Genomic DNA, 15,000 nt, shown 5'->3' on the forward strand with positions numbered 1-15,000 from the left:
ATAAACATACTACTTGGTGTACAGGCATACTTGTACTTCATGTGACAGTATGTATACTATATAAACCTATACTTGGTGAACAGGCAGATTTAATGTGAAAGTCTTGCAAAACCATCCAGATTTAAAAAGTTAACCGAGATATATATAAAGACTCCAAAGAGCAAAACAAACCATTTAGTAAGTAATCAATTAATGAATCTGGATGCTTTAAATGGCTCCTTCAAATTAGAACGAATAAGCAGTATATAACTTGGCATAAATAATTTTTTATTTTTGTTTGATTTGGAGGGAAGATTTCGATTTGGCTTTGATGACCGGTATTGCTGTGACGCCAGTATATTTTGTAAATCAATTAGTCACAGTTGGGAAAATCCCGAGTGCAGAGGAAGAGATGTAACGACATTCAGATAACAAAAAAGGAAAGAAAAACTTACCTCGTGATGTGAAGCGTGTGGATGTCTTCGCCTGCGTCCGTTACTCAGATCTGCAAAAGAAAGAATATGGATGCCTTTTCTCTTTCTGAATACAAATATATGTAAAATGATGTACTTATGTGCGTCCTTCGACTACACAATCGATTTAAGCACTCAAATTATACTCTATACTCGAATTATCGTGCTGTTTACGAATGCATTTCATATTTATAAATATACATGCATACAATCATGTATGCATTCAATCATATAGTTTAGGAAACACTGATGACAGACGTGAATGCTTTAAAATATTGAAAAGCCACAGCAATGACGGCCAGCTAAAGTGAGCCTCGGTCCGATGACCGAATAACCAAAGTATTAATGTGTTCATATTTGTTAATCCCCTTGTGGTTAATACACACCAACTCGATTATTTGTCGTGTAAATGAAATGGATACACGGCACACCGCCTCTGAAATCGATGCTGCCTTTCGGAAAACTTTCAACGTGACTTCGAAGAATACAGTATGCCAAGATTATGCCCCTTTGAAAGACCAGAGTTCGCCGACCAAAATCCAAAGTAAATTTTCCACCACCGTGGAATTGCTGTATAAATGTGGCTTGTGCCTGACATTCCTAACCAAGATGTATTGTAATACTGGTGTTCTTTGTACATCGCGGCGTGCTGTTCTAATGTGCGGGATATGCCAGTTTTGGAGTTCAGACAAATGTATTTCAAAATAACAAGACAGCGACAACACGCAGAGCAATTCGTGGCCGTCAACGTGGCATTTCCATCAAAATGTAGCTCTGGACAAAGCTGGTAAGTAATCTAAATCGTAATATGATTTATATGTTAAATTAATCGTAAAATACTTTGTATGTCAAGTTTTTTAATAAATGTAAATGTAATTAAAAATAAGACTCAGAGACGTATACAAGCTATAAATAAACTTCTTAAACATTTTTGAGTAATAGTAAATTAACTACCAATGGTAATATGAGTGAAGCTGAGCATTTTCTTAATATTCACTGCTTCAGGGGAAGCAACCCATTACATTTTACAGAACTTTTTCTATGAATTTTTTAGCAATGAATTATTTCCGTCAACTTCAAGAGCAATGCAACCTTTTTGCAAACTCCCAAGCAAAAGCCAATGTTAATTGTAAATATCAGAAATTTCAAAACGTAAAAGAGAAACGTTCTTTTTCTGTGATCCCCATAAATGTACTGTGCTGTTCTGACCTTCGGGTGCGTTCGCACCACAAAGAATCATGTCATAAACACGCTTCTGCTACTCATCGCACACAAACAACAAACAGGTTGAATACTACAAGTCACGACTTATCATATTGGTATTCCTATCCCGTATTTCTTTTGGTTATCCAGCACTTGCCAAAGATTCATTCTCCAATTACGGTCGTTGACTTATTTTCACCGTTTGTGATATGGATATGATAAGTTACAGGCATGTGTTCATGACATGTTTTACTGTAGCGTGGACGCACCACCTAATTACCTTGTGAGTAAAACATAATCTTAAATTATCAATGATCATTACAAATCTTCATAGCTCACCTTTTAAATAATGCCATTCTTCTTCGAAATTATATACTAATTAGGAGACGCACGGATCAGCTCGATTTCTTTTCGAGGTCTATAAAATCTAACATATTTCTGTGAAACAGTTCCGGCTAAGTTAAGTCCACAGCTGTATTTTACATACCGATTGGATATGTACCACCCTGTAACTTACGTAAGGGTTGCTCGTGTTCAACAGTTATTGTATTATTTCTCATCCCGGCGTGAGGACACAAAACTTAGAATAGTATTTTTGTTTTTGTAACCTATACATTGCCCACTCAAATGAATACAGTATTGCGCAATTTGAACTGGACTTTTTTTAACTCCGGAAATAGTGACCTGACAGCCTTGAACGCTCAGGAAAACTACTGGTAAATAAGGACAACTCTTCGGTCTGTCGATATATTAATTTGCTATATCACTATATTGCTATATTCCAATAATCAAAGACTTGCCCAGAGTATTTATGAGTATGAATAATGCATGGCTGAGTATGATTACTATGAGGAATATAACCTCGGCCACGCTTATATGAACGTATAAAAACAAGTTACAGATTTTTGCATCTGCTTTTCATTCGAAACACAGACTATGAGCGTAACATAAATACAAAAGTAAAGCAGGTTGAATTACTATTCAGAGAGACACCTGCCACCTGCCAGGTGCGAAGAGGTATGGTGACTGGTCTGAACACTTCCAAATATGGAAGGCATGCACAGGGATCGCAAATTAGCAGGTATGCGGGGTTTAGCATGATATCAGCTTCGAGGCTATGGCCTTCGTAAACGCGCACAGTTGCATCGTGTTTTCCAGCTACAATACAAACCATCATCAGCATCGTCGTCAACAACAACAGCAATAAGAGCAAATTAATGATGACGAAGATCAGTGAAACTGCAGATAAAACAAGTAAAAAATGCGCCTAAGTTTCTTCGGCGCAATCGAGTTTTCTGTAGAGCGTATACTGCTGTATGAGCCGCGGCCAATGAAGCTTTCAGCCACTGCCAGGTGGTGGCCTGTCCTACAGCGTTGCCAGACGCACGATCATGACTAACTTTAAACTTAAATAAAATAAAAACTGGGTTGCAATTTAGTATGTCTGATGATCGGAGGGTGGATGATCAACACACCAATTTGCAGCCCTGCAGTTTTTAAGAACTGAGGACGGACAGACAAAGCCATCTCAATAGTTTTCTTTTACAAAAAACTAAAACATTAAAATAAAAGTTCAATACACACGATTGATAACGGAAAGCTTACAAGACCGAAAAGAACCGTAATCGGCCGGAAATATAATAAAGGCAAGGCCAGTGCCGAGATCACAATGCTCTCATTTTTTTATAGCCTAAATGAAATATCTTTTATCTCCTTCGAAGCCTAGGGTTTTCTCCCATCTTCCTTTCCCATACTCTCTTTCAACTTTCAATCCTTTAAGGGCTTTGAGTCATCCGTCCCACTGACTTATAAAAATTTATACAAGTAAAATTCATTGACGAGTAAACTACTAAAAGACATGTATGTCTGTCTCTTACAGCCAGGCAATTCAGCAGACGAGATTACAAGCAAATCTCGAGGGAGTGTCGTCCCAAGCAAAACGTCTCAAGTCAGTTGGCAAAAAAGCTAACTTGGGGTCAGCTTATGATCATCAACTCTGCAAAAATACTGTGTACGTGTACAAGCACACGTGTGGAGAGAGAGAGAGAGAGAGAGAGAGAGAGAGAGAGAGAGAGAGAGAGAGAGAGAGAGAGAGAGAGAGATAAATATGTTTATGCACTCTTAGCAAAATGACTTTACCAGTAATTACCCAAAAATCAAACACTGACACGGCAAGTCATTCTTCCTTCACGTCGTTAGCAAATAATTTATCAACGTCAGTATTCCCTGAACGTGAAGTTGCTGCCCGGATTCAAGTCGCTGCCACCAGCAGTGCTTGTTAGGTATTTAGCTGAGCGCTCGGAAAATCTTCTGAAATCTATATCAGAGGCAATTCTCCAGTACTATTAAATCACACTTGAAACCTGTATACAAATTTGAAAGACATTCACCGATTTGCTTCTTCCATTGTCAACTGCAACCTGAATTTTATTCGTCTTTCAGGATAAAAGGATGAGAAAAGCTCATTTTATACTATTTGAAAGGAACCCTCTCGAAATTGTGTAAAGTTGCCGATAGTTCTTTCTCATAACCAAAAGTAAATTAAGCTTGATACTTTTCTAATTACCATTTTATTTGCCTTGTAAATAATATCACCTGCGTAAACGTTGTCCTGTCTGTCAAGATTAGAATGTCGTCGCAACAGGTATTGAGAATCTGACACCTCTTTAGAGATGACAAGGAAAAATAAGAGAGGAATAAAAAGCAACGTTTACTGTCTGTCATCTTCAGTATACACTCAGGGCGTCTCCTCAAATACGAAGCACAGACGAGGTCTTTTTTTTTTTTTTTTTTTTTTTTTGCATGCTGCTGTGGCGTGAATATGTTTTGTTTATTGAATAAAAAAACAACAACGACGAGACACCAACATACGCACTGGGCTCTTTTTTTTTTTTTTTTACAGAGATTCACATATGATTTTTAAAACTTACTTCTTTATATCTTTCAAACGTAAGACGTTTGCTTTGCAATGTAGGTTACCTGTTTCTTATACAGGTCGATATCCGAAGTGGGAAGAAAGTTTCTTTATCAGTGATGCATTTAGTGATCACTTTATCTATATTGTGAGGACATGACATAGAACATCAAGGTGAGAGTGAAATTGTTTACATCACAAAGATCAAATTTTCGCAAACGTCCGACTAAGCAACCCCGTTCATCAGCAGAAAAACCAGTACAAAAAACTGCCAGGCAAGCGAAGGACACAAGAAACTGAACGTAATTACACAGGTTACAAAGCAAAGCATTTTACTAACGACGATGCTTGATCATCAAGAAGTCTCTTGGCTTCATGAGGATTCACAAAATTGATAGGATTTTGTTAAATGAAACTCGATGATTCTTCGGTCGGCAAATTTACCAGAGGCTTGAATATGCAGCTGAAAAAGGAGACTATTTTTAACACCATAAAAACACAGAGAAAAGGAAGATTACGTAGGAATACTTAAAAATCAATGTGTGGAATTCCAGCTGATCAGGTAAAAAAAACTGCAGTGGAAAAAAACCTTAAGAAATAAAAAGAAGAAACTATGCGAATAAAATACAGTATTCTGAGAAAGAACATGAAGGCGATTGAAACGGTAAGTTACATTTCAGATCTATTATTATTATTATTATTATTATTATTATTATTACAACGTACACACTCACAACAATCAAGACAACCTGTCCAGCATGTTTACACAGAACCTACACACACACACACACACATATATATACATATACATATACATATATATAGACATATGTATATATATATATATATATATATATATATATATATATATATATATACACGTATATTTATATATATATACGTACTGGTTCTTTCCTAATCCCACATATGGCATTCTATATAATATATATACATGTATATATATATATATATATATATATATATATATATATATATATATATATATATATATATATATATATATCTATATGCATATACTGTATATGTATATATGTATGTATATACATATGTGTGTGTGCGTGTCTGTGTGCGTATGTATGTTTAGTTAGCAACAAATGAGAGGGGCATTTGCATCAATGACTTTTGTGACTCACGTCACTCCTAACGCTGTACTGTGATAAACATACAGTAAGTTTCTCACAGAACCAAGACCACTTAGTTTTGTGGGAGACTACTCATCAAATTCCACAAATACCTCCTGAAATTTAGGTAATGCGAATGACTCGGCAAAGCGACATAATCACACCAAGAAAACGTGATCACATTTTTCAGACAAATGCCTTCTTTCACACCCGTTGGAGAGTCAGGCTGTTACTCTAATACTCTGCCGATGCATGAGAGTAATAACAGGTCATGCCTTCTGATAAGTAACAGATATACAGGGGTTTTGATAAGCATGTTAAACTATGTTATCTTGCTGACTGGAACCTTACGCCACTAATGTAAGCCGAGTCTCTCTCTCTCTCTATCTTTCTCTCGCGCACACACAAACAAATGCAGAGAAACAAATGGCCCTGTTATAACATCAAAATTATGGAAATGTCACTACTATAACGGATAAAAGCCAATGTAAAATACTGTTCAAGACCAAAATGGAAAATACTTTCGAGTTACATATTCATATGGCATAGATTCCCTGAGGATCTTACCTGGGCCAACCATTGAAAAATAGAGGGCAAATAACCTTATCAAATAACAATGAGATGTCAAACCGACGCGACACCCTTTCCAGGTAACAGCATGCGTCACTTGTCCGAAAGGAGACTCAAGCTGTCGACAGCTTCCAACTGTCAAGAGGATTCGAGATATCGATAAAGAGACTGACTTGAATAAATATATGCATCTGAACAAATATACCTTTAAATGCGCGAGCGAGCGAGCTATACACACACACACATATATACATATACACACACACACACACACACATATATATATATATATAAATATATATATACATATATACATATTGAGCTATATATATATATATATATATATATATATATATATATATATATATATATACATATACTATATATATATACAGAGAGAGAGAGAGAGAGAGAGAGAGAGAGAGAGAGAGAGAGAGAGAGAATGTTTGAATGCGTTTAAGTATGACCATTTGAATCCAGAATAGCTACTACGACGAAAGCCACGCTAAAAAATACATCGCCATCTAATCTATTTATGGCAAGAATATTAAGCGTTCGCAAATTTACTAAAAGTCCATCCAAAAGTGTCTTTCTCTGATGCAGTCATGGGATCGTATACTCGTTTAGACTATATAAGAAAAAACATTTTAAACTGTTCATGAAGAAAGCAGAAAACCATGACAGAGAAACACTACAAGTCTACTGGGTATAGGAAAGTGAGAGGCAGAACTCTTGTCTTTTGAGCTTAATTCATAATTTAGAAAAAAAAAAGGCTATTTCAGGTTTATTTCTGCATAATTTTATTGTACTGTGGGCTACGGGATGTATCACATTCATCAAAATAAAAAGTTTGGAACTGAAAAACAAGAATTTCAGCTCATAATTTCCGGAATTTCTACGAGTCGATTCCGTGCCTGTGTGTGAAAACCGTCTGATGGACTGACCTCGCAAAACAAATATAAAACGATAATTTAACGAGGAACTCCAAATTACGCCGACTCGTGGACAAGTTCAGTATAATCTTCCTGTTCTAATCATAGTGACGGACAAAGACATCCTGGCAAGTGATAATCACATCACGCCGACAAACTGACATCGCGGTGAATGACATCAACATCTCGTCGACTGACGATATCATAATAGTGAATGCTATCTTTTACAGAGGAGAGAGCCTGGACAATTTGGATTTAAGTGATGTGGGATGCGGAGACCTGGTATTGGAAAGAACTGCCTCGCTTTATGCAACTCGAGGGAAAACTAGAAACGTTAAATAATACAAAAACTCAAAAAAAGTACACCGAAGGCTGTTATCGCTAATTACCAGTAACAACGACGTGACCCGCTCTTATATTCATGGCGCAGGTTGGATGCCCCTCGAGACATTACTCCTCATTACTGGAAGTTTGTTCGCTTGGGAAACACCGTTTCACCCTGCGATCAACAACGCCATACACAGGGCAGGATCACCCTGTTTCGAAAAATGATAAAATGCAAAAAACATCGACACAACCCACTGTTAGACCATATTTTTCGTATGACAACTGCAGGTTATATGGGAATCTGTTCTATTCGTTCAGGTTTTCTTATTTTCTTTTTATTTTGATTATCTCCTCATTTATATTTTCTACGAAAATATGACGATTAACAAACTATATCTTAAGAGTAATAGGATTTCAGTGTTTGTATGGATAACAAATCAGCAGTAATACAAAATGCAAATTCCTATGACGGATATAGTGTCTCCTTCTGTCTTGAAAATTTCAAGAATTAAAAAAATATTGACAGTGAAACATATTATTCTGCATAAAATAAGGATAAGCACTTTGAAATGAGCAGTCATGCACATTCTGAATACACAAGATCACGACAGATAAGTAGTGTCTTGCCACGCCTCTGTTCCATTTTCCTGGAAAATAGATACACAGATTTTAAAAACACTTGTTACGAAGCTCAGTTGGAAATAAGGATCTCAATCTCTCTCGTTCTCTCAGATGTACACACACACACACACACACACACACACACACACACACACACACGCACGCACACCAAATTTATGGTTAATGTGGAAAGCTTTCGATCATATCTTTATTTTACAATAATTTAATCACAAACTGGACACCTTTCTTTAACAAGGGCTTAGAAACTCTGAAAAAACTTGGTAAACAAGAAAACCTTATTTATTATCAAACCGAACAAAGGTTTTGAAATCTGTTTTGATCAGAAAATTATTAACAATAAAACTGAATAAGAATTAATTATATACAGTTCCTTTAAGGTTAAAAATACCCCTAAATGGTACTTTATTAAATTTCTATTAATAAATACCATTAAAAACACTGAACTTAAGCCACTGTCTTTCAAGATTGTGAGGACAGCATCAACAGGTTTTTGAAATCTGTTTTTGATCAGAAAATTATTAACAATAAAACGTTCTTAAGGTGTAATGACGTTCTGGCGGTTTTAATTATGATAATTTTAAGAACGGGTTTATCTTAAGACGGTGCAGGATTCTTACTTTATAATTAACCCCAATTACAGGTTGGCAAATGGCCAGGCTACCTTTATTAAGGTCCGATCGTTGCCAATATTTTCATGTGTGAGCTGGAGGAGCAGTTGCTGGACAATTGCCCTCTAGCTAATTATCCTCTTTCTTACTGCCTATACATTGATGATACGTTTATTCTTTTTGGATACAGAGATGCGGCGGATTGATCCATTTTTACAGTTTGCTGATTCAGCCCACCCTACTATCAAGTTTACAATCAATTGTGAAAAAATAATAAGCTCTCTGTTTTAGACATAGAAGTAACGTAATAAACACGGTTTTTACACTTCAATTTTTAGAAAAAGGACGTTCACCGGCCTAGGTACAAATTTTTACAACTTTTGCAGTTTTAACTTTAAATTAAACGCTTTACATATTCTCTTCATATATTCTCCTCCAAGGGGCTTTTTCCCTCTCCTCTGGCTGATCCGAATTTCACCAAGAGATAATTATTTTACAACAATTCGTGGAAAACTGTTACCAAGCGAGGGTTCTCTTTAAACATTTAGATAAGTAACAAACCAACTGCACCAAGAATGCCATTCTTTGCCCCTGTCCCTTTTATCAGTAATACAGTGTTTTATACCCAAGTTAAACGATTAATACGAGAACATTGTCCGGCCTTAATATGTCAATTAACCACAACAAAGCCATTAACTATTGGGTCTTTTTTTTTATACAAAGACAAATTGAGCCCCAATTTGACATCTAATACGGTCTATTTATTTTCGTGTCCCAGATGGAGCTTGGGAAAGTATGTCGGGGCCTCTCGAAGGGTCCGCATAGATAGCCATAATGGGGTGAGTTATCGAACAGGTGTCCAGTTGTCATCTCCAGAATTCTCGAGTATTCGGGAACAGACAAAGAAATGCAAATTTAATCTAGTGTATAAACATTTAAAAATTCTTACGTGGGCGTCTTCCCCTCAAGAGCTTGCTGTCTTCGAATCGCTTTTCATAAAAACAGTAGTTCCAAAACTAAACAATTTAACTACTGCTACCCCTCTGTGCCTGGCAGGACCACACTTGGGACCTTTCGCAGTTCTTCACTGGAGGGGTGGGTAGAGCTTTCGGCTAGCACGCTGTTGGTCCAGCGTTCGACTCTCCGAGCGGCCAATGAAGAATTAGAAGAATGAATTTATCTCTGGTGATAGAAATTCACTTCTCGTCATAATGTGGTTCGGATTCCACAATAAGCTGTAGGTCCCGTTGCTAGGTAACCAGTTGGTTCTTAGCCACGTAAAATAAATCTAATCCTTCGGGCCAGCCCTAGGAGAGCTGTTAACCAGCTCAGTCGTCTGGTTAAACTAAATACTTAACTTGGGACCTTTCGCTTCCTCTTCTAGTCACTCGTCTGCTTTCCTTTGCTCGAGATGGTAATTTTCTTAGCATTTTATGCCTTGTGAATTTTATTATAGGACGAGTCTTTTTATTATACTTTACATGTATTCATCTCTTTATGGCCGTGTTAATGGGGCAAAGACCCTAAACGTTGCTAATAAAGCTATGTGAAAATACCATAGACGTTTCTATTGTCTCCATGTACTGAATACATAAATATATACATACATACATACATATATATATATATATATATATATATATATATATATATATATATATATATATATATATATATATATATATATATATATTATATGCCGTACATGTTTTCTTTTTCAATATTAATACGTTCCCATGCACGATGGATTCAGAGAAAAAGCAATACATTTACAGTTCAATGCTTCAACTACTGAATAGTGGAAGAATCTGTTCAAAAAGCAAACCCAATATTAGTTGCTTTATACACCCATACAGAAGGTTCATTATCAAGGTGTCACACGCCCCTACACAAACTGTGCCATTTACATAACTTGTACAGGCTTTTGCACTTCTGAATATCAAGGCCCCTCATTTTTAATACATCTTTCACTCCGTCTATCCAGCACTCTCTAGGTCTTCCTCCTCTTCTCGCTCCCAAGTCACCCAGCTTTGTCTCTCATTGGTGTTCTTCCCATATCACTTAACTATCTTAAAACACTGTCCCAAGACTAACTTATGCTAAACCTTTCAATGCTTCTTTACTTTAGCCTCCACAGATTCTTAAGGTCTCTTCCTAAACCTGTCGCTTGCCCCTGACACGTTCCTTCATTCACCTATTCTGTGAATGACATCTCTCAACCTGGCATCAGTCAGATTATTTACTCCCAAAGAGCTGTACGAGTCAGTGGCATCCAGTTTTCCATTGTCCACATTATCAGTCTACTAGCTTCGAATTGCTCTCATAGCCTAACTCTTGCCGTCATCTATTTTGAACTTCCTTCTCTTGCCAACACTTTCTTACTCTTGCTAGTTCATGCAGTTTTTCCTCACTGTCCGTCATCTATATTTGAAAACAATCCTTGCCTTACGACACTCTTTCTTATTCAACAGCCTTTCTTACATCTTGCTAGTTTATAGCAATGCTTCTCTCATAAAGATATTGCGCAGCCACGGAGACAGAACACTCGCTTGTGGGAGACCAGCTATTGCACCAAACCAGTAACGTTCCCATCTCCAAAATCCAACACACTTCGTTTCCAACATGAAACTTTTAGTCGCTGTCAATAAATTATCATCCGTACCTTATATCCTCAACACCCTAAAATCTTATGTCAATTCTGTCATAAGCTTTTTCAGAGTATGTCACATTCAGCTTTTTCCCCTTTATTTTCAAACTTTTCACATACCGTTTCATGACAAACACTTGATCCACTTATCATCCTCATGTCTAAAACCAAAGTATTCTTCCCTTATCAATCCCTCTGTCATCTGTTTTACTTTCTCTTTAAAAATCCTACTATAGCCTCTTTGAGTGCAATAAGTAATATCAAGGCCTTGTCATTCTTATACTCTGTTCAATCACTTTACCTTTCTAAAGTTGAAAACTTTTCCTCTTACACATTCTTTGGTGACCTTTCCCTAACCCAGACATACCTTGCCAACCCTAGTCAGCCAGTTAATCACACTTTCATCACTGTACCACACCATCTCACTTGCAATTCCATTAACTCCTGGTGTCTTTCCATTCCTGAACCTCAGTACGCCTTCCTTATGAGCTCTCTCTCTCTCTCTCTTATATATATATATATATATATATATATATATATATATATATATATATATATATATATATATATATATATATATATACATATATATATATATATACATATATATACATATAATAAATATATTTAAATAAATAAATAAATAAACACACACACATATATATATATATATATATATATATATATATATATATATATATATATATATATATATATATATATATATATATATACACATGTATATATATATATATATATATATATATATATATATATATATATATATATATATATATACACGTATATGTGCGTGTTTGGGTATGTGATGTCAAAGCTAAGGCGATGAAGTGATAAATTATTTGAAATGCTAAATCAAGGGGAAGGACTGAAATAACCATGTAATTACAAACAGTCAATCAGACTTAATACACCACGACAATCAAAATAATCTTGACTGGCCGGAGGGTCTCAAAAGTCCATCAGTTACTAAAGGGTTTTCAGGCAACGCCAAAGGATCACCTGAAGCTGTCACACTGACGGCTTCAAGTATATAAATTGGTGCCACAACAGCGCCAGTCATCGACTCCCACGGTTGCGTCTGGTAATGATCATTTCTCTTGGAAATATCGTTTGGTTTTTCGTTGTCGAATTTCAGTAATGCTTTTCTACTTATACATATAAATACGCACTCTCACACACACACACCCACTACATACATACATACATACACACACACACACATATATATATGTATATATATATGCAGGCGCGCGCACACATATATAATGCACACACACACACAAACACACACACACACACACATATTCTGAGCACTTCCTTCCGTGCCCCTCTTCACTGGTAAACAGGGGCACAGAAGGAAGTGCTCAAATATATGGTTGAAACGTTCTACAGTGCTTTATGGGCCTTTTTATCTTCATATTATACTATTGTATTAAAGTAAAAAGACATTATATATATATATATATATATATATATATATATATATATATATATATATATATATATATATATATATATATATATATATATATATAAATATATATAAATATATATATATATATATATATATATATATATATATATGAACAACATTTATATATATATGAACAATATTTCTCGTCTAAACAGTGATTTTAAGTGACATCCCTAACTTTTAAACATCACTGGTTCCTTTAAATTCAAACAGTTGCACTTGCAACGTCCTGAAATTCCTTCTACCACCATCAAAGTAAGGCCTTTTGAGACGCAGATGGACAATCCAGAAACTACTTCTCCCATCATCCTACTTTAGCTCGTTAGAAACGAAAAATTTCCAAGAAAATCCATTTGGTATGAGTAACATCTCCATAACCTTAGCCTCATTTTTTTTTCTCGAGTTGTCTTGTCACTTTACTTTGAATTGGACAAATCGCATTCAATTCATCGCCTTAATTTATAGTATTAAAAAAACTAGCTTAAATTAATGAGCTTCTTCATAACCATAAGAGCAGCAAAAAAAACGACATTAACTATATTATTTAATGATTTTAATTATATTAAGAAGAAGAGGAAGTTGAAATAACAACTAAATTAAAAATCTAAAAAAACAACTTAGGGTTCAGTCTTCTAATAATAATATCAAAAAGAAGATAAAATTATAAAAAAAGGTCAACAACAAAACAAAAACAACATCATCACCACTGGTAACAAAAGAGAAAACATACAACCATTCCAGAGCCTTCTCCCACCTACTGAGCCAAGGCATTAATAGAGAGGGCGATAATAATAATGGTTAATAGGCCGCTCACCGCCAGCGGTAAGAGCAACAAAAGCAGCACCCAGCCTCTCTCGGCGCTTTTTATCATTATTGTTGATTCAGTGATGTTTACAATCCGGACGGGGATAACTCAGCGGCGCCCGCTTTTAATATTAACAACCCGACACGACCTGTTTCGCTCGCTCGCTCGCTCCTGCCTCCGCAAGCCTATATACCGGTGCAACAACGATTACGGAAACGTCAGCAACACTTGATGACCTCTCGGACATGACTCAAAAAAAGAAAATGGTTACACAGCAGCATTAGGCACAGATGGACAAACGCACTGACACACTGAGCTCTAGACGTCAGCACACGGACAAAATATGTAAACTGATATATAGTGTAGGCTACAAGACGCAAGCAAACAGGCAGGTGTAGTGTATATGTATGTATGTGTATATATATATGTATACATGTATATATATATTTATATATACTATATTATATATATACATATATATGTATATATTTATATATAATATATATATGCATGCATATATATACATATATATATATATATATATATATATATATATATATATATATATATATATATATATATATTCTAATATATATATATATATATATATATATTGTTCCTAATAATATATATATATATATATATATATATATATATATATTTTATTAGGAACAACCACACATCCAAATGCCCACTGACATATAGCTTATAGAGTATTAGCAGTAAGCACACAGGCAAGCACACACACAGATGTACTGATATTAGGCACTTACACACAACACGGCACACATAATATAATTACAAGAGTAACGTTTATTGCTGCATTAGGCAAAAAAAATCGAGCACACATTCATAAAAAAAAGTAAAGAAAAATGAGCTGAAATTATTTATTACGATTAAACATAAACAAATTGGTACCGACAGAAACTTACACTAGCAAATACTGACAATGATTTGGAGTAAAGAAAAACAAAAATTATAGCAACGTAGTACATTAACAGATCTGCAATAAAACGTGCGCTCTCTCTCTCTCTCTCTCTCTCTCTCTCTCTCTCTCTCTCTCTCTCTCTCTCTCTCTCTCACACACACACACACAAAGCAGGAAAACAAACAAAAAAATATTCAGAAATGAGTTTATCAGGACCGTGTGAAAAATGAGTCAGTGTTAGTATAGACATGGGTTGGACAAATTTACAGCACGCATTCCCTAAACGGTCTGTAATTAGGGTAATGTTCATATCATAGTTTGCATACGTATCCAGA

General features: G+C 35.5%; 1 protein-coding gene across 2 annotated transcripts in view; it reads right to left on the minus strand.

The window, feature by feature from the left end:
- The window catches only part of LOC136838647 (uncharacterized), a 220,944-nt gene that overhangs the window by 145,293 nt on the left and 60,651 nt on the right, over positions 1-15,000 (minus strand). For both annotated transcript variants that reach the window (XM_067103958.1, XM_067103959.1), the window contains exon 2: positions 435-484. The gene's annotated coding sequence lies outside the window, so the exon portion shown is untranslated. The remainder of the gene's footprint in view (positions 1-434; positions 485-15,000) is intronic.

Source organism: Macrobrachium rosenbergii, chromosome 5 (genome assembly GCF_040412425.1).
Source record: "Macrobrachium rosenbergii isolate ZJJX-2024 chromosome 5, ASM4041242v1, whole genome shotgun sequence".
NCBI classification, from domain to species: domain Eukaryota; kingdom Metazoa; phylum Arthropoda; class Malacostraca; order Decapoda; family Palaemonidae; genus Macrobrachium; species Macrobrachium rosenbergii.